Source organism: Capra hircus, chromosome 28 (genome assembly GCF_001704415.2).
Source record: "Capra hircus breed San Clemente chromosome 28, ASM170441v1, whole genome shotgun sequence".
NCBI classification, from domain to species: domain Eukaryota; kingdom Metazoa; phylum Chordata; class Mammalia; order Artiodactyla; family Bovidae; genus Capra; species Capra hircus.
This window is the reverse complement of record NC_030835.1, coordinates 14,479,845-14,499,058: the sequence shown is the minus strand read 5'-3', so window position 1 is coordinate 14,499,058 and position 19,214 is coordinate 14,479,845. Positions and strand designations below refer to the sequence as shown.

Sequence of the window (19,214 nt, the reverse complement as noted above, 5' to 3'; positions counted from 1 at the left end):
CCACAATCAATACAATCGCTCTGATTAAAAAAAAAAAAAGCTGGGCACGTGCTGTCAGCTCTCCCCTGCCCGTCCAGCCCGGGAGGGACCCACACCTGCGCCCTCGCTAGCCGAGTCTTTACCTGTGCGGTTCCCCGCGGCGCCTGCGGCCGCGCCGGTAACGCAGGAATGGAAGGGAGGGCGGGGGAGTGAGAGGGACGGAACGTACCACCCGGGACAGCCAGATACGCAGACCCGGGGGCCTCCTCTTCGGACTGGTGGTGGGGCCCCGGCCTTACACGCCCTGGGAGCCGAGCCGCGCGGGGCAGAGCGGGTCGGGGGAAGGGCGAGGGGACTCAGCCTCCGGTGGGAGGGGCGGGCCCAGCGGCACTTCCGCCGGGGGCGGGGCCGCGGGCTGCAGTGCCGGTCCCACCCCTCCGCGTCGCCGGCCCGCCCCCGGCTCGCCGGGCTCCACCCCCGGCGGCTGGGTAGCCGGATGTCGCGGCGCGATTCAGCGCCTTGGCGCACAACCCAACTCACAGGAGGACAGTGGACAGGTCCATTCCCCTGCCTAAGGTTGTATCTAAGGATTTTTAAATCAAAGTTCTACAACCACATACACTGGCCCAAACTCTCAGGTAAAACTTTGTCAAACTTTGGTCTTTTGGGAGTCCCGAGACCTGACTGGGTCAGGGGTTCTGGAACATTCTCTGGTATCTGAAACCAGTCATACCTCAGACACCAGGGAAAACATTTCCGTGCCCATAGGGTCCCACGTGTTTTTCAGGAAGGTGAAAAACAAAAGCTAACTGTTAGAACGTTTGTTTTCTGTCGGACACTAATTAACATTAACTCTGAGGTAAGTACCATGAATGGCCTGTTTCATAGATAAAGAAATTGAGGCATGGAGAGAAGAAATTGGCCTCGCCTCGGGGCATCTCATCCGTATCCTCATCCCTTCTTTCCATCAGAGCCCCAGAAACTCAACTCATCATTCTAGAGGAATCTTGCTGGGCTTTTACTTACCTTGTGGGGGAGTGTCTGCTGTCTCGTTAACTGCACCCACCTGCATCTGAGGCCTTGCTGAGCAGGAGGGGTCCACACAGAGGAGGAGAAAGGAATAAATAAAGTGGGCTCAGCTCAACTCCTGGACAGCTCCCAGTCTGATGGGGAAACTGGACCTTTGAGCTCCCCTGCTTGTTTCTCTTCTAGCTCTTCAGCAGCCAGAGTGATCTTTAAAAATTGTTTTCAAAGGCAGACTAGGTTTCTCTTGTCTGCTACTGCCCCTCATTCTGAGTTTTTGCCACCCGTGGCTGCATTTTGGTTACTCAGAGGTGCCATATAGCATCTCACCTCAGGACCTTGCTAAGGCTTTCTCTTCTATCTAGAGTGAACTTCTGCCCTCCTCTTCACCTGGCTCACTGCACTTACCACATGGGATTTTCTGATGAGAGTCTCTCCTCTTCACTGGATGGTAACTTGACAGGGCAGGGACTGGAGCTGTCCTTTCAAGAAATGAATGAAGAAAAGGGCACTAATTAGTACCATCAGCTGTGCTGAATGAACGATAACTTTGGGGATTCACTTCACTTTTGGGGGTTACCAGTAAGCGTTGTTTGTTGTCTCATATCTCAGGTGTTTTTTCAGTTTGATAAGGGAGATAGCACAAACATACAGAAAAATAATGACTACTCTGAGTCTTTATATTGTAAATATAAAACAAATCAATGATCAAGGAGGTTGGGGAAGAAAACAAACCAATATCTATGGTTTTCTAGTTATTTATTTTGGTTTTCAAAGTGCATGATGTGCTGGTTGACACAATTTCACAGAGACATTCCTCCCCCATCACTGCTCCTCCCACCCTCCATGCATGTATGTCCTAAGGCTCTAGCCTGGGCTCCTTCTTTTTCTCATTTCACGTATTATTGCTGTGTTATTACCCCTGTATTATTAGTCCGTTATTATCTTCTGGCTGAGCTGCTACAGCACAAACCTTCTAATTATTCCGTGTATCCTTGGCCTCTCTTGCCCCTAATGTATTATCCATCCTCCTACCAGCTTCATTTTCTTGCTCCCATGGTTCCTTTGCCCCCAAATCTTCAGTGACTCTCTACTGTCCACGTGTAACACTTGATACTTTGTAATTTAGTTCTAAACTTCTTTTAAACAGCTTTAAGTTGCATTTCAAAGTTATAAACGAAATCTATGTTCACTTCAACCAGCAAAGCTCTCAAAGATACGTAAAGAAAAACATGATCTCATCCATCTCCTCTCCATTTCCCACTCTTGTCTCCTGAGATATACAGTGTTAACAGCCTGGGGTGTAACTTCTGTCCCTGAACCGTGCTCAGCATGCTCATATAAATTACACTCAAATGTATGGTGCTCTTATGTTATTGCTTGTTTATACAAAAATGGTTATACTAGAGTTGCCTGCAATTTGTTCATTCTTTCTCAGTAAAAAAATGAGTCTATAGATAGAGAGCTAATTTATTCCTTTTTTTAGCTGCATAGTACAAATCTTTGACTTATGATGGAGTTAGCTGATAAACCCATTCTAGCTTTCCATGTAGTTCAGCTGGTAAAGTTGAACATATCATCCAGTTGAAAATGCATTTAATATATCTTAATCTACCAGCCTAGTAGTTGGTAGATTACCAACTACAATCTACCAACATAGTTCAGCCTAGCCTACCTTAAACATGCTCAGAAGACTTTCATAAGTCTAGTTGGGCAAAATCACCTAATACAGGTCTATTTTATAATAGAGTGTTGAATATCTCATGTAATTTATTGAATACTGTACTGAAAGTGAAATAAAGGTTGTACAGGTACAGAATAGTTGTATCAGTTGTTTCCCATTGTGATCGTGGGGCTGACTGGGAGTGGCAGCTCACTGCTGCTATTCGGCATCAGGAAACTATCATACTGCGTATCAGTAGCCCCGGAAAAAATCAAAATTGAAAATTCAAAGTATAGTTTCTGCTGTTGGCTTGTCACTTTCATACCACTGTAAAGTTGAAAAAATCTTAAGTCAAACTGTTGAAGTCAAGGACCCCCTGTATTCCATAGAGTGGATATACCTCACTTAATCAGCCACTTCCCTGCTGATGGTCATATAGGTTGTTAACAGAATTTTTCCTCTAATATATTTTTCGTGTCTATATCCTTGAAATCAATTTTGCTTCTATAGGATAGATTATCAGAAGTAGAGCTGTCTACACCCCAGTCAAGTCTAATGTTCTCTCTACATGCTCTGTGTTTTTCAGCTCCTCTGTCCTTTGTTCCTGGAAGGCCCTTGTTCCCTATGCTCATGTGTCCAAATTCTGATCCTAAAATGCCCAAATCTGATACCAGAATTTAGTTATCTAATATCCACCTCCTTCCTTCTTCCTCAGCTTAACATTGTAGCAGTGTGCCTGGGCTAGGCAGTGGTGCAAAATTGGTGGGAGCCAGTCATGACAATCTTGTTTTCATTTTGTCTGACTATTCTTCCAGCCAGGGATGGTTATGTGACCCAATCTGGGTAAATGAAGCACAAGTAAATGTAAGGCAGTGGCAAAGTAAGAGGGGGAGCTTTGGAAAACATTGTTTTCTTGATCAGAGTAAATGATACAGTTGTTCTGACCCTTCCCTTTCCTTTCTTTCTCCTTTCTTCCTTCCTTGGGCTTGGGTACAATATCCAGAACCATGGCATCCATCTTGTGACCATGAGGAAAAGTCTAAGAGACTAGCAGAAAGAGACTTAATCCTAATGTCTCTGAGACACAACAATTTCTAGGAATCACCTGCCTCCAAAACTTTTGTTAGATTAGAAAAATAAAATCACTATTTGTTTAGGTCAATGAAATTGTGTGTGTGTGTGTGTGTTTTTTAATATTTGCAGCCAGGCATATCACTTACCTGTTCCATCTGACTAACCTTATTTCCATTTGGTGTTACCACCATTGGGGGCTTCCCAGGTGGCACTGGTGATAAAGAACCTGTCTGCCAATGCAGGAGACTTCAGAGATGTGGGTTCAATCCCTGGGTTGGGAAGATCCTCTGGAGGAGGGCACAACAGCCCACTCCAGTATTCTTGCCTGGAGAATCCCATGAACAGAGGAGCCTGGTGGGCTACAGTCCTTGGGGTTGCAAAGAGTCAGACACGACTGAAGCAACTTAGCACAGCCCAGCACTATCACCGTTGGAATGTCACACAGTGGGCCGAAACAGTTTTAGAAGCCTGTTAGACACTTGCCTTCAAAGGTTCTTGACGTATGGGTTTCCAAAGTCACTTGGGAGTAAAGTTTGGTCATACCCTTCACCCTTAGTGTTATCTCCTTTTTTATGCCTAGCATCTGAATCCTGCTTCCTGCTTGTTGGAATAAAGGACCTGTTTCCAACTACAGAAGCTGAAGGGGCCACATCCTCCTTCTCCCTGTCCCTGACAGCTGAGGCTCCTCAAGAGGTGAGCAGAGGTTTAGGGTGGATTATAAACCCTTCTCAGCAGCAGCATTGAACCCAATACAATGGCATTAACTATCTAGGGAGGCAGTGAAGCAACTGGCCAGTTGCTGCTGTGTCCACTGTGATAATGGCAGCTGCTCAGGCAGTGTCTAAGACTGTTGCAGTAGTATGACCAGTGACATCCTCTGTTTCCGAGCCCCTCTGTACTGTTTCCCAAGTCTGAGTCTCTAGACCTTTTACTGATTTTCTGAGCTTCCTGATATCTTTTGATAGGTTTCTTTTCTTGCTTAAATTAGCTAGAGCCAGTTTATATCACTCACAATCAATAATATATGTTGGTTTGCCCTAGCCTGGCTCTTGGATGGCTTCTAAATAGATCAGACGGTGACTACTTTTCTCTCTTTCCGTCTTTTTTAAATTGAAGTATAGTTGGTTTACAATGGTGTGTTAATTTCCACTGTACAGCTAAATCACTCAGTTATTCACATACATACATTCCTTTTTAAAATATTCTTTTTCCATAATGGTTTATCCCAGGAGATTGGCTATAGTTCCCTGTGCTATACAGTAGGATCTTGTTTATCCATTCTGAATGTAACAGTTTGTGTCTACTAATCCCAAACTCCCAGGCCATTCCTCTCCCTCCCCTCCTCCCCCTTGGCAAGCACAAGTCTATTCTCTATTTCTGGGATTGTTTCATAGATAAATTCATTTATGTAATATTTTAGAATCCATATCTAAGTGACATCATATAATGTTTGTCTTTCTCTGCCTGACTACTTAGTATGATAATCTCTAGTTGTATCTATGTTGCTGCAAATGATGTAATTGCATTCTTTTTTATGGCTGAGTAGTATTCCATTGTGTGTGTATGTGTATATATATATGTATATATTTATGACATCTCCTTTATTCATCTATCCTGTGATGGATACTTTGGTTTTTTCAATGCTTTGGCTATTGTAACTAGTGCTGCTGTAAGCCTAGAAACGTGTTTTTTTGTTTGTTTTGTTTTCTGCAAAAAAACCTCCACACTTATTTCAACCTTTATCCAAAAATGTAACAAATATTAAAAATGTGTAGTCCTTAGCTTTAGATGCTGACCTCCAACCTCACAGGCAAGTGAGGAGAGAGAGGCTAGAAGTTCAGAGTTCCTCCCATTCCTGGAGAAAAGGGAAGCCCAGGTGAGGTGCATGATTAGAATACCAAGGCCCGGTGGAGAATGGGACCCCCTCTCTTCTAGCACCAGATCAAGGCCCCACCCACCCCACCCCACCCCATCACTAGCCATCCTCTTCAGTGGAGAAGTCACACAGTTCTTGAAACTTGTACAGGAAGATGGCACGTGGTGCATGTGGCTGGCAGCTAGCTCACCAGAGAGAGTTAGAGCCTGCCCCTCTGCTTCTCAGCAGGCAGGATGGGGCACAACTCAGCTCCCTCCTCCTCACTCCCTTCCTCTTTTCTCTCTTCCTCAGGAAGTCATTGCTTGTAGTGACAATCTGGTGCCACCCAGTGATCTGCAAGGGGCCAGAACCTGACATCAGGCAGAAGGTTATGGGTGGCTGGAGCTGGAAGTCATCCAAACTGAACATAGGTTCACAGGACAACTTGAGGTTGGCCACAGGGACTTTGATCTCCTCCTGGTCATGGTTCACACTACGGCTTCTACCACATTATTCTCTCAGTGAGGCACAGCATGGTCAAAGCCAGCAGGAGCTCTGTATCATCCTCTTCTGCCTTGAAGCTGAAAGAGCAGGTGTGGCCCGAGAGCTCACAGCCAAGGAAAAAACAACCCATAGTGACCAGACCAGGACTCAGAGACCGCCCGTCAACCCTCTCCTCCCCCCAACCCAGCCTCCACTCTCCTGACTCAAAACCACCAGCACGGCAGCAGCGCCGATGGCCTTGATGCAAGGGCTGTCTTTTTAAATTATTGTTTAGTCCAGATACATGTCCAGAGTGGGATTTCTGGGGCGTATGAAGTTCTATTTTTAGTTTTTTGAGGAATCTCCACACTCTTTTTTTCACAGTGGCTGCACCAACTTAAATCCCCGTGATGGTGATTACTTCTTAGATGTGCCCATGGGCTTCTCGGGTGATACTGGTGAGGACCTCAGCACTAAGCAGTCTGACTGAATGTCTACAGCCTCGCCAGGCAACAATTTCAACAGAAAAACTGGTAAGTTCAGTAATGAGAGTCAGTCAGGCCAGATTGAGTGAGAAAACAATGTTCAGATGATTTTATAAGATGCCTACTTGGTCTTCTACACTGTTCTATGTAGCCTCACAGTGTTTCATTATTTACCTCTTACCAAAGTCCATTCTGAAGGAGATCAGCCCTGGGATTTCTTTAGAAGGAATGATGCTAAAGCTGAAACTCCAGTACTTTGGCCACCTCATGCGAAGAGTTGACTCATTGGAAAAGACTTGATGCTGGATTGGGGGCAGGAGGAGAAGGGGATGACAGAGGATGAGATGGCTGGATGGCATCACTGACTCGATGGATGTGAGTCTGAGTGAACTCCGGGAGTTGGTGATGGACAGGGAGGCCTGGCATGCTGCGATTCTTGCGTGCAAAGAGTTGGACACAAGTGAGCGACTGAAGTGAACTGAACTGAAAGCCCAATGAGAATAAAATGATTATCCCTTACTGGTTTTAGAATGTACGAAATTTCTCCTCTTCACTTCTGATTTTCTCTCCCTACAAGCCTCAGTGGCACTCAGTGAGTTTGATTAAAGTTTCTAAGGCATCAGAGATACTGTCAAATCAACCACCTTCGGTGACAATCAACTCTCATTCTTCTCAGCAGAGTTCAGTAGCTTAAGTGCCTAGCACTGCAGTGCTCAAAAGATGTTTGTGGAATGCAATCAATGGCCCAGTGGCATGGGAGCACCTCTGGGCTACGTTTCCTTGGGCAAGTGGTGGCCTGAACATTTGAGGGCTTGTGTTTGAGTACAGGGTAGACTCACTGAAGCTTTTGTTCAGTTGCTCATTTGTCTCTAACTTTTTTCGACCCCATGGACTGCAGCACGCCAGGCTTTCCTATCCTTCACCATCTCCTGGAGCTTCCTCAAACTCATGTCCATTGAGTCGGTGATGCCCTACAACCACCTCATCCTCTGTCGTCCCCTTCTCCTCCTACCTTCAATCTTTCCCAGCATCAGTCTTTTCTAATGAGTCGGCTCTTCGCATCAGGTGGCCAAAGTAGTGGAGCTTCAACTTCAGCATCAGTCCTTCCAATAAATATTCAGGATTGATTTCCTTTAGGATTGACTGGTGTGATCTCCTTGCAGTCCAAGGGACTCTCAAGAGTCTTCTCCCAAGACCACAGTTTAAAAGCATCAATTCTTTGGTGGTCAGCCGCCTTTATGGTCCAATTCTCCTATCCATATGTGACTACTGGAGAAACCATGGCTTGTTAGGAGGTTTTCCCTCCATCCTTTCCCCAGTCCCTGACTTTGGCCAGGATGCTTCATGTCTCAGGGCTCAGTGTTTCTTCTTTTTCTGTTTCTATTTCTAGCTTTGCTTCTTCCGTTTCTTCTCCCTTACCTTTTACGCAGCATTATTTAAAAGCACAAATGATGTCACCCTACTTTTGTTCTCTGCAGAGTCTGCCGTATACATCAATATTCAGTAAATATTGGCTACATTAACACATCTTCAAAGCTTTTTCTTTCACTGTCCCCAACTTTGTTACTGAGCCTTCTTTCTACCATGGGGCTCTTCTGCCACATTCTCCAAGTTTTGCTTGTAGAGTCAAAGGCTTTGCCATGTCTTCAGTTTCCCTGCCCTGCTTCTTCAGAAGAAAAGGGAGCCTTTTTGCCATTTGCTGGTGGGGGACTGGCCTTTTCAGCAAGGATGGTGGGGTGTGGGGGTGAGAAGTGGAAGCAATGGCCTGAGGAGCTGGCTGATGTGGGGAAGCTTGTCCCCCACCAGGCTTGAGAGGTGGGGAGATTGGGGATTCTGGTGAGGACTGGCTTTGCTGGATCACCAGCAGCATCTTCAGCCTCCTTCCCTTTCTAACTAGCCACCAAATTGTGCAGATTGATTTTCCCTTTGACATGGGAGCTTCACAAGCACTTCTGGAATGAATGAATGAGCTCTCTCTTGCAGAACTGAAGTGTGAAATAAGTCAGTAAACATGCCAAAAGGAGGCTGGAGGCTATGGAAACCGATGTAGATTGGCTCAAAGTGTTATGCATATGAAAAAGTTCAGGGACAAGGGCTTTCTAGGGAGAATGATGGTCCCCCTAGCCCTAGGTGCTTCTGCTTCAGTCCACCTCACCTTCATCTAATAGCCTCCTGAAGTGTCTCCTCTCAAGCCTACTTCCCCCAAACTGCTTTAATTGGATCTTCTGTTGCCTCAAGCCCTCCTGGGTGACCTGTGTTCTGCCAAAAAAAAAAAAAAAAAAAAAAGTTTCATATGCCTTAGCTCCTCCCCTTCCACCTTCTTACTGTGAGAGCATCTACTGCCCACAGAGACTGGCAATCCAGCCAGAGTGGATGGCCTCTTCTCCCTCATACCAGGACACCCTCCTCGGTCTCATCTTTGCTTCTGAGGCTCCTGTTTGTAGTATCCAGCTTCCCCTCCCCTACCTCCATCAGAGTAGATCATAGTGCTTCAGTGTGGTGGGTGCCCCGGGTCCAGCTGCTTGATTCCACACTGCCACACTTCCTAGATGTGTGACTTGGGGCAGGGTTTTTAAACTCTCTGAGGTTTCAGTTGCCTCCTGTGCAAAATGGATGTAATAATGGTACCTACCTCATAAGTCACTGGGTAAATGAAATGCAACAATGCATGTGTGTGCCTGGCACATAGAACGTGCTCAGAGTGGCTATTACTGTTATCCCCCGGGTTCTTTCTTACCTCTGAATTCCTAGAGTACTGTCTGGGCCACTCATCTGGCACTTAATTGTCTACTAATTGATGATATCTTTTATTAGCTGTTCATATCCTTTAACTTTTGTATGTGTGTGTTCAACTTCCCATTTAGATTTTAAGCTCCTCTAGGGCTGAACCAGATGGCTTCTTTTCTGGAAGCACAGAGTCTTAACCACTGGACTACCAGGGAAGTTCCACAAATGAATACTTACTAAAGCGAGGGATAAGGTATCCAGTGCTTGCATAGTCCTTTCATCACTGTGATTTCCCTTACATCATCACAGTGATCTTATAAAGGACACATCTTCTAGATGAGGAAACCAAGGTTTGTAGAGAGGAAGTCGCTTGGGTTCCAAAGGTAAGAGCTTTTTCCTGCCTCTCAGTGGCCTCCTTCAGCTTTCAGAAATCTGGCAATGGCTTCCTCTTACGCTCTGATGCCCAAACACATCTCTCTGGTAGCCTAGGTCAGTATCTCTGACAGCTTTCTTTTCACATGCCCATGGAGAGAGCCATTTGAGGTATTTCATGAAATGGAAAAAGCTGATTTTTGAAAGAGCAGGGACATACACACACCCATGGCTAATGTATGTTATCTAGGGACTTCCCTGGCTGTCCATTTAAGGCCAGTTAAGGCTCTACACTTCCACTGCAGGGGGTGAGGGTTCAATCCCTGGTTTGGGAAGTAAGATCCCACATGCTCTGTGGCCAAAAATAAGTAAATAAATAAAAATTTAAAAATGCATGTCATCTAGAAAGCAGGCTGTAAGGTGTTTATGTGACCAACATCTGGTCACCTTAGTGGGTGGAATTATGAGTGAGTTTAGCTTTCTTCTTACCTGCTCACTGTAGGCTCTACCGCAGACACTTATCACCGTTATGCTGTGTTGTCCTGAGTCGCTCAGCCGTGTCTGACTCTGTGATCCTATGGACTGTAGCCCGCCAGGCTCTTCTGTCCATGGGGATTCTCCTGGCAAGAATACAGGAGTGTGTTGCCATGTCCTCCAGGGGATCTTCCCGACCCAGGGATCGAACCCAGGTTTCCCACATTGCAGGCAGATTCTTTACCATCTGAGCCACCAGGGAAGCCAAAGAATACTGGAGTGGGTAGCCTATCGCTTCTCCAGGGGATCTTCCTGACCCAGGAATCGAACCAGAATCTCATGCATTGTGGGCGAATTCTTTACCAACCGATCTATGAGGGAAGCCCTTAGGTAAGGTGAAGTCGCTCAGTTGTGTCCAACTCTTTGTGACCCTGTGGACTATAACCTACTAGGCTTCTCCATCCATGGGATTCTCCAGGTAAGAATACTGGAGTGGATTGCCATTTCCTTCTCCAGGGATCGAACCCGGGTCTCCCGCATTGGAGGCAGACGCTTTAACCTCTGAGCCAACTTATCACCTTTAAAAACAGAGGTAAAACAATACAAGTTCTGTTCGTTTAACGGAGAGGAGGCAGTGCTGTCAGGACTCTCCTTGCTCCCTTGCCCCTTCAGTTTCCTTTTACTAAAACCTGCTCCCCATCGGAGGCAACCTCTTTCCTCTCCTGCCTTCCTCCAGGCACTGAGCCAGGTGGGCAGAGGCCCATCCCTGGTACTTAATTAGTCACAGGTTTGAAATGCAGGGGCGGGTTGGAGACGGAGGAGTGATTGGTGTGGGGTGGGAATTTGGGGATTCTTTTATCCCCTGCATCTCAAAGGCTGACAGGCTCTTGAGGGGTGGAAATGACTGGTAATTAGTGAACCTTCTACGCAGGCACTAAAGATGCACTTCACAGTCTGCATGACCTCTGCAGCCCGGTGAGGCTTTGTTATGTAGATGCTCTTAATTGGGTGAGTCACTTACTGCAAACAGCTTTGGGAGAGAGCACCGTGGGCTGTTTGGGAGAGAGCACCGTGGGCTGTTTCTGGGAGGCTTCCTACCAGAGGTTCTGACTTAGGAACTGGGGGCGCTGGCAGCAGTGGCCTCTTAGAGGCTCCCCTCAGACAGGTAGAAGTGGCCCCCATGTCTGGGAGTCAGCACGGTGAGCCGTTAGGGGGCATGTTAAGTGTCGGCCTTCATCGTCTCCCTGCCTCTGTCGTTCTCCTTCTCCGTTTCCCAGTTTATAGGTCACCTCTTCTGGGCAAGGCTGAGAGTATTTTGAAATTTTAACTGGGTTCCCTACAGTCAAGGAGCTAACCACCTAGTTGGGAAGATAGTGGCAGAAATGAACGTACATAACAACATCAAGTTGCAGGCGTCAGTGCCGAGCACCTCTTAATGATGTTTCAGACCCCAAAGCAGTCATCGAGGGTTGGAACATTGGAGAACACTTGTCAACAAGGTGAGCAGTGCTTGGAAGTGGTCTGGGGAGAGGAATTCTCCAGGACGAGGAGACTATGAACAGAGGTGCCGCCAGATCACTGTCACACCATAGTCGCAGCCCCCAGCACTCTGAGCTTGGCTCGGAGGGCAGGTGTGGAGTGCGATAGGAGTGGCTCGCCAGGGCCTCGAGTGTGCTGCACTCACGTTCCTGTCACGCGCATGTCCCGTCTCCTGCTTTCCTCAGAGGAGGGCGCACTGTGTGTAGACCCTATCTTATTATTATTTTAAAAACTGAAGTATGATTGATATACAGTATTGTGTTATTACTGCTGTACAGGAAAGTGATTCAGTTATACATATATATAATACATTCTTTTTGGTATGTTCTTTTCCAGTATGATTTATCATATGATACTGAATACAGCTCTCCGTCTTATACAGCAGGACCTTGTTGTTTATCCATTCTGTATGCAAAGGCTTTCATCTGCTAACCTCAGTCTTTTGTACCATCCGCCTTGGCAGGCACGGGTCTGCTCTCTCTGTGAGTCTGTTTCTGTGTCATGGATAGGTTCAGTGGTGTCATAGTTTAGATTCCACGTGTAGGTGATACCAGGAGACATTTGTCTTTCTCTCACTTACTTCGCTTGGTGGGATGCCCTCCAGTTGCTCCCATGTTGCTGCAAATGGCATCATGTCCTATTTTGTGGCCGAGTGATGTTCCGTTCTGTGTAGGCACCACATCTTCTTTACCCATTCCTCTGTTGATGGACCTTTCGGTTTTTTCCATGTCTTGTCTATTGTGAATAGTGCTGCTGTGAGCATTGGGGTGAGTGTGTCTTTGTGAATTTGTAGACTTCTAAATGCATCTGGCCTCTCTGCCCCTTTCCAACCCGTTATTCTGGTGAATGGCACCGTCTTGGCTCCCTCCCCCCTGACTCCCAGCAGACATCAGCTCTTGGCAGTTGGGCTGCAGTCTTTTTGCAGTCTCCCCTGTCAGGCCCCCACCACCCTTCATGAGGTGGGAGTGTCCTTTCAGAGTCTGTGAGGACATTCTCCTGTCCCTGCTCGCCCCCGCCTGATCTGTCCTTCCCCTCACTGTGAGCCCAGTGGTCCTCCAACACAAACATGACCACTTTTCTCCTGCTGTGTTCACAGTGGGGTCTGTTCAGCTCTTTATGATTTGGGCTTTGCCCACTTCTGCTCTCTTCCTATCTGCAAGGTCACCAGTGACCTCCCTGTTGTTACACCCAATGGTGAATTCTCTGTCCTCAATTTACTTGACCTTTAGTAGCACTGGACAGGTTAATCACTCCTTCTTTATTCCATTATTTTATTTACAAAAAAATTGCAAACTTATGAAAAATTTAAGAACAGGATGATGAATGCCCAGTGCCTTCACCTAGACTCTTTAGCTCTTAATGTTACCATGTAACGTGTCATTTTCTCTCTCTCTCTCCTACACACACACACATTTTCCTCCAATCCCAAATCATATGCAAGCTGTAGGCATCTTGATGTTTATCTTGATTTCTTCAGCTCACATCTCTTAAGGAGAGAACATTCTCTTATGAAACTTCAGTACAATTAGCACACCTGAGAAAAGTGATGTTAATTTAATATAATTGTTAAAAGGTTCTGATTAAAACATTTCCAATGATCTGAAATGTCTTTTTAGTTTTTCCCCCTAGTTCTAATAGCCAGTAAAAGATCATGCATTGCTTTTGGTTGTCATTTCTCTTTAGTGCATTTTAATCTAGAATACTCAGCCCCCCTTTTGGCCCCACGATATGACATTTCGGACAGTCTAATCCCAAGGTCTTTTTTTTTTAAATTTTTAAAAATTGAGATATAGTTCATTTATAATATTGTAATAAGTCTCAAGTGTACAATATAGTAATTCACAAATTTAAAGATTATGTTCCATTTTTAATTATTAAAAATTTGGCTGTATTCTCTGTGCTGTACATATATCCTTATAGCTTATTTATTTTATACATAGTTGTTTGTTCCTCTGAATTCCCTGCCTTGATCTTCCCCACTCCCTGCTTCTCTCTCCCCACTGGTAACCACTAGTTTGTTCTTTTATATCTGTACTCTGTTTCTTTTTTAAAAAATATTCACTAGTTTATTTTTTAGATTCCATAGGTGAGTGATAAGGTACAATATTTGTATTTCTCTGTCTGACATATTCCACCAAGCATAATACCCTCCAAGTTAGAACCATTGTCTTAAAGAATGTTCCACGTTTTGACCTGTCTGCTTCCTCGTGAATAGATTCTGGCCAGATATTTGGGCAAGAACAGCCTGTGGGCGGTGTGTACTTCCTCTTGTATCACATCAGAGGTCTGTATTGTCCGGTTGTCTCATCACTGGACGCCAGCTTTGAACTCTTGGGGTAGGTGGTGACTGCCAGATCTCTGCAGTGTAAAGGTACTTTTCCCTTTGTAATTTATAGGCAATCTGTGGAATGATACTTGGAGACCATGTGAATTTCCTGTTTACCCACTGCTTTTAACAGCCTCTGGTGATCCTTGACTGAATTGGTCATCATGCTCGAACTCCGTCCCTTTGATCACTTTCCCTCTTTGGCTTCTGGGGTCTGACTTGCTTTTGGTTTGTCCTTACCTCTCCAGCTGCTCACTCTCAGGCTCTCTGTGGTTCCTCCCCTTTTCCTTGACTTCTAGCTGTTAGTACTCTAGGGCCCAATCTTCAGCTCTCTCTCCTCTCCTGTGGCTTTAAATGACATCTAAAAGCTGAGGACTCTGAAATTTCTAACTCTGGTACAGATCTGTTTCCTTCACTTTCATATGTTCCACTTTCTCCTTGACATTTCCACTTCTCTGTCTCAAAGTCGTATCAAACTTCTCAGGTCAAGTGATCCCGACTCCCTGCTTCCCTTAATTTGCTCATCCATTTCAGTGTGACAGCTCCATCCTTCTAGTTGCTCAGGTCAAAATCTTGGACTTAGCCTTGACTCCAGTGTTTCTCATACCCTCCATGTCATATCCACCAGGAAATTCTGTTCATGCCATCTTCAAGATGCATTAGGGTCCTGTTCCCTGTCTCGAGGATTCTCGCCGTAGGCTGCTGTTTGGTTTCCCTGCTTCTGCCCTTCCCTTCCCTGGTCCGTTCTAAATACAGTAGCCAGAACAATACTTACAAAGTGTGGGTCCTCCGCTCATGCCTCCTTATCCCCATCTTGGAGAGCAAGGCCAAGTCCCAGCTTCAGTCTGTCAGGTGATAGATGGTCTGCCCCCATCCCCACCCTAATCCTGCCCTGCGATTTCCCTGACTGCTGTTTTTGCCCTTGCTCACTCCACTTCAGCCACTCTGACGTGTTTGCTGTTTCCCAGACCTGCCAAGGCCTGCTTGGCAGGGACTTGGCACTTGCTGTTCTGGCTGCCTGGAACATTTTTCTCCTAGATGTCCACCTGGTTCTCCCTTACTTCCTGCAAGTCTTGGCCTAAATGCCACTTTCTTAGTGGGGCCTTCTGATCACCCTATGTACCCCTAACACTTTTCTTTTTTGTTGAACCATGTGGCGTGTGGGATCTTAGTTCCCTGACCAGGGATCGAAACCATCCCCCTGCAGTGAAAGCGTGAAGTCTTAACCACTGGATTGCCTACCCCTGGTACTTTTTATCCCCCTTCTCTGCTGTATTTTTCTCTTACTTAGCACCGCCTGACATATCCTGTATTTTCTTTTTTATATCTACCTCCACTAAGGCTCAAATGGTGAAGAATCTGCCTGTAACGTAGCAGACCTGGGTTCAATCCCTGGATCGGGAAGATCCTCTGGAGAAGGGAATGATAATCCACTCCAGTATTCTTACCTGGAGAATTCCATGGATAGAGAAGCCTGGCAGGCTGCAGTCTATGAGATCGCAGAGTCGGACACAACTGAGTGACTTAACACTACCGCTGCTACTACCGACAGTAAGCTCCGCAAGAGTAGAAACTTCATTTTCTGTACTGCCTTGTCCCGACGTTAGTGTCAAGTATACAGCCAGCACTCAATAAATATTTTTGAATAAATGAATTGAGTGAATGAATTTCCATTACCTCAGGATAAGCTATAAACCCTCCGAGTTCAAGTACCAATAATTTGGGAGTTCCCTGGTGGTCCAGAGGTTAGGACTCCATGCTTCTACTGCAGGGGCCACCAATTCGATCCCTGGTTGTGGAACCAAGATCCCACAGGCCATGCAGTATGGCCAAAAAAAAAAAAAAAAAGACACCTAAAACAAGTACCAAAAATCTAAAGTGTCTGTATTCTTTGCCTGCCAGAATAGCTATTGCAGTATATGGGCAACCAAGGTGTGTCTCAGATTGGGGTTCAGGGCTTAGATCACAACCACGAGATGGAATCCATGAATCTAGCATTGGCATGAGTCTCTTGTGAATGCACTTAGGTCTGTTTGTGTGTGTTTGTGTGCTTACTTGTATGTCTGTGAGAGTCTGTGCCAGTGTAGTCATCTATCAAGGTCAGTGATCCTTCTGTGTTTTCTTCTCCAAGAAGACTGCAGGTGCTTCATAGGGCTGCCAAACTTCTGTGTGCCTGTGCCTGTCTCTGCTTCTGGCTGCAGCATCTTGAAGCCTCGGCCCACCTGTGCTCTGAAGCTGAGGAGCCATCCAAAGCCTGGAGCGGCTATCTTGGGTACTCATCTTTCTGGTTGGGGTGACACTCTGCCCTTGGAAGCACTTGAGTTCAGGTTCACCACGCAAGCACAGCAGAGTGAGAACACGACGGCACAACACTGGGAGAACACTCAGAGCTTTTGCATTTGCTGTTCCTCTGCCTGGAAAACCCTTCTACCAAGTCTTCTCATTGCTGGCCCCATCTTACTATTCAGACTTCGGCTGCAATATTGCTCCCCTTAGACAAGCCTCCCCAGAACACCCCACAGCCATCTGAAGCTGTGAGGTTTGCGTCCCCCCAAATTAGCACCCCGCCCCCACTCTTTATCACATTGTCTACTTTTGTCTTTATAGCAGATGTCAGTGCTACCTGAAATTATGTATTTCACATATGTGAAATTGTATTATTTATCTGCTTGTTACCTGTGTCTTCTGTGTAAACCTCGTGGGAGTAAGGACTGTCTTTGTCTTGGTCCTTGTTCTGCCCCTGGTGCCTGTCGTGTAGTAGGTGCTCAGGAAATTTATTGACATTCTCCTTATTTTGGGGAGCTGTACCTACTTATGTGTGTGATGTGTGCGAGTTGCTCAGTTGTGTCTGACTCTTTGTGACCCTATGGACTATACAGTCCATGGAATTCTTCAGGCCAGAATACTGGAGAGGGGAGCCGTTCCCTTTTCTAGGAGATCTTCCCAACCCAGGGATTAAACCCAGGTCTCCTGCATTGCAGGCAAATTCTTTACCCACTGAGCCACCAGGGAAGTCCTACTTAACTTGTATTTTTATTTTACTAATAAATAGTTTCTTAGATTCATTAATTTACATTTAAGGAAACTGAGGATATTAGGAGTGAAAGATTCTGCATGGGCTCCCAGCTGGCTGGTACAAAGCTAGGTCTTGAACCCAGGACTTCTAGGCCAGGGCATTGGCCACTCTAAGGCATGACCAGCCCTTCATCTCACCCTCAGCACCAGTGAGGTCAGGTGTAGCTGCCACCTCTTTGGCCCCTGGCTCAGAGCTGCAGAGAGAGCTGAGGTTCCTTTCAAAGAAGTGAGAAGAGACACAGAATTAATATTGGTAAATTATGCCAGAACTCTTGCATGTACATTATTATTATTGCCCCCATATATTCTAAAATAATCCCTGTAAATAATTATAAAAATAAATCTCAGTGACAAATTCTTTCTTTTCTTTTCTTTCCAGGAACACATTTATTCATCCTAATCTCTTCATGGGTAGGACAAATTGGAGCACTGGGTAGTGAATACAATTTGCAAATAGGCAATATAAGTAGAGAGAAAATTAATATGTATTCCTCAGCACTCTAAAAGGAGAGGAAGAACATTAATAGCCATTTCCTTGCAGATATAACTTTGAAAATGTTATTTCTGATCCATCAGCGTGGGGCTCCATATGAGGAAAATGGTTACAACGTGACAAGAAGTGATTAGATGTGAAATGGCATCTTTCTGGCGCTCCTCCTGTCTCTTTATCCTGTTCTTACTGGGACTTAGGAGGAATTCTGTTTTATTTTGTTCCGAAGATCACAGCGCTGGCCTGGGGTCTGCTGCTCATTGGCTGGGTGACCTTGGGCTGCTTCCTTTTACTCTCTCAGCCTTGGTTCCCACATCAGTAGCTGGAGCAGATGACTTCTGAAGCCACAGTGAGTTTGGATGATTACAAGTCCTCACTACTTGAAGTACCTGAGAAAAATAAGAGATGCTAGGGCACCACCTACTGAATCAGAATCTCATTTTCTGACTTTCACATGCTTTTTTCAAAGTGACAAGCCTGACGTCTCATTTTTTAAAATTTTTCCTGAGGTATAACTGATTTACAGGGTCATGTTACTTGCAGGTGGTATTTGTTGTTTAGTCGCTTAGACGTGTCCCAACTCTTTTGCAGCCCTATGGACTGTAACCTGCCAGGCTCCTCTATCCATGGGATTTCCTGGGCAAGAATACTGGACTGGGTTGCCATTTCCTCCTGCAGGGGATCTTCTTGACCTAGGGATCAAACCTGCGTCTTCTGCATTCACAGGTGGATTCTTTACCACTGAGCGGCCAGGGAAGCCCAGTTTCAGGTATACAGCAAAGTGAATCTCATATGCAAATACATATGTCCACTCTTTTTAAGACTATTTTCCCATATAGGCCATCACAGAATACTGAGTAGAGTTGCCTGTGTTATTAGTTATATATTTTATATATAGTAGTATGAATGTGTCGATCCCAATCTTCCCGTTTATCCCTCCCCCTTCCTTCGATAAGTTTATTTTCTATATCTGTAACTCTGTTTCAGTTTTGCAAATAAGTTCATTTGTATCCTTTTTAAAGATTCCATATATAAGCAATATCACATGATATTTGTCGTTCTCTTGTGAGTTCTATATATAATTAATTGAAGTTGGGGGAGGTTTTTCCTCTAAGTGGCAGAAACTCGCCAAGCCAAGCTGGGATTCTGGAAGGATCACTGGGCCTTAGACCCTGCTCCCTTCTTCCCCACTGGCCAGTATAAAGCTGAACAGTGTCGTCTGGTCAAGGATTCCTTTCCCTTTCCAAATCTGAACCCCTGTCGCCACATCAGGGATGACTCTCTCCTGCGCTCAGCTAAGGACCTGGAGTATCTGGCAAGTTCCAGGCAAATTGGGGAATATGATTTGCTTTTCACTGCTGTCTTCAGGATTTGTGAAAATAATGCTAAGACATCACCAGATAGCAGTCTCATTTGTAAATTCTTATTTATTTCCCTGCTGGTCTCCTCCTATCTTGTCTTTAATTATGAAAGTAGTAAGTGCAGGTCGCAGAAATCACAGAAGAAAAGCAGAAGCTCCTTCCCACATCCCTTCCCCAAACCTGCTCCCTTCTCTGCTCCTGGTGGATATTTGCACTTCAGTAGAGAGATAACAACAGACCCTTTTACGAACTAAAGAGAAGGGAAATCAGAGGTGCTGAGAATTAAAT

At 45.5% G+C, this 19,214-nt stretch overlaps 1 long non-coding RNA gene across 2 annotated transcripts in view; it reads left to right on the top strand.

The window, feature by feature from the left end:
• Positions 1-19,214, top strand: part of LOC106503703 — a 29,631-nt gene that overhangs the window by 7,357 nt on the left and 3,060 nt on the right. The window contains exons 2-4 of one of the 2 annotated variants that reach the window (XR_001297409.2): positions 4,320-4,432; positions 6,462-6,610; positions 15,342-15,382. This is a non-coding gene — a long non-coding RNA (uncharacterized LOC106503703). Of the gene's footprint in view, positions 1-4,319; positions 4,433-6,461; positions 6,611-15,341; positions 15,383-19,214 lie in introns of those variants that run through there. The other variant, XR_001917420.1, reaches the window with a different exon arrangement.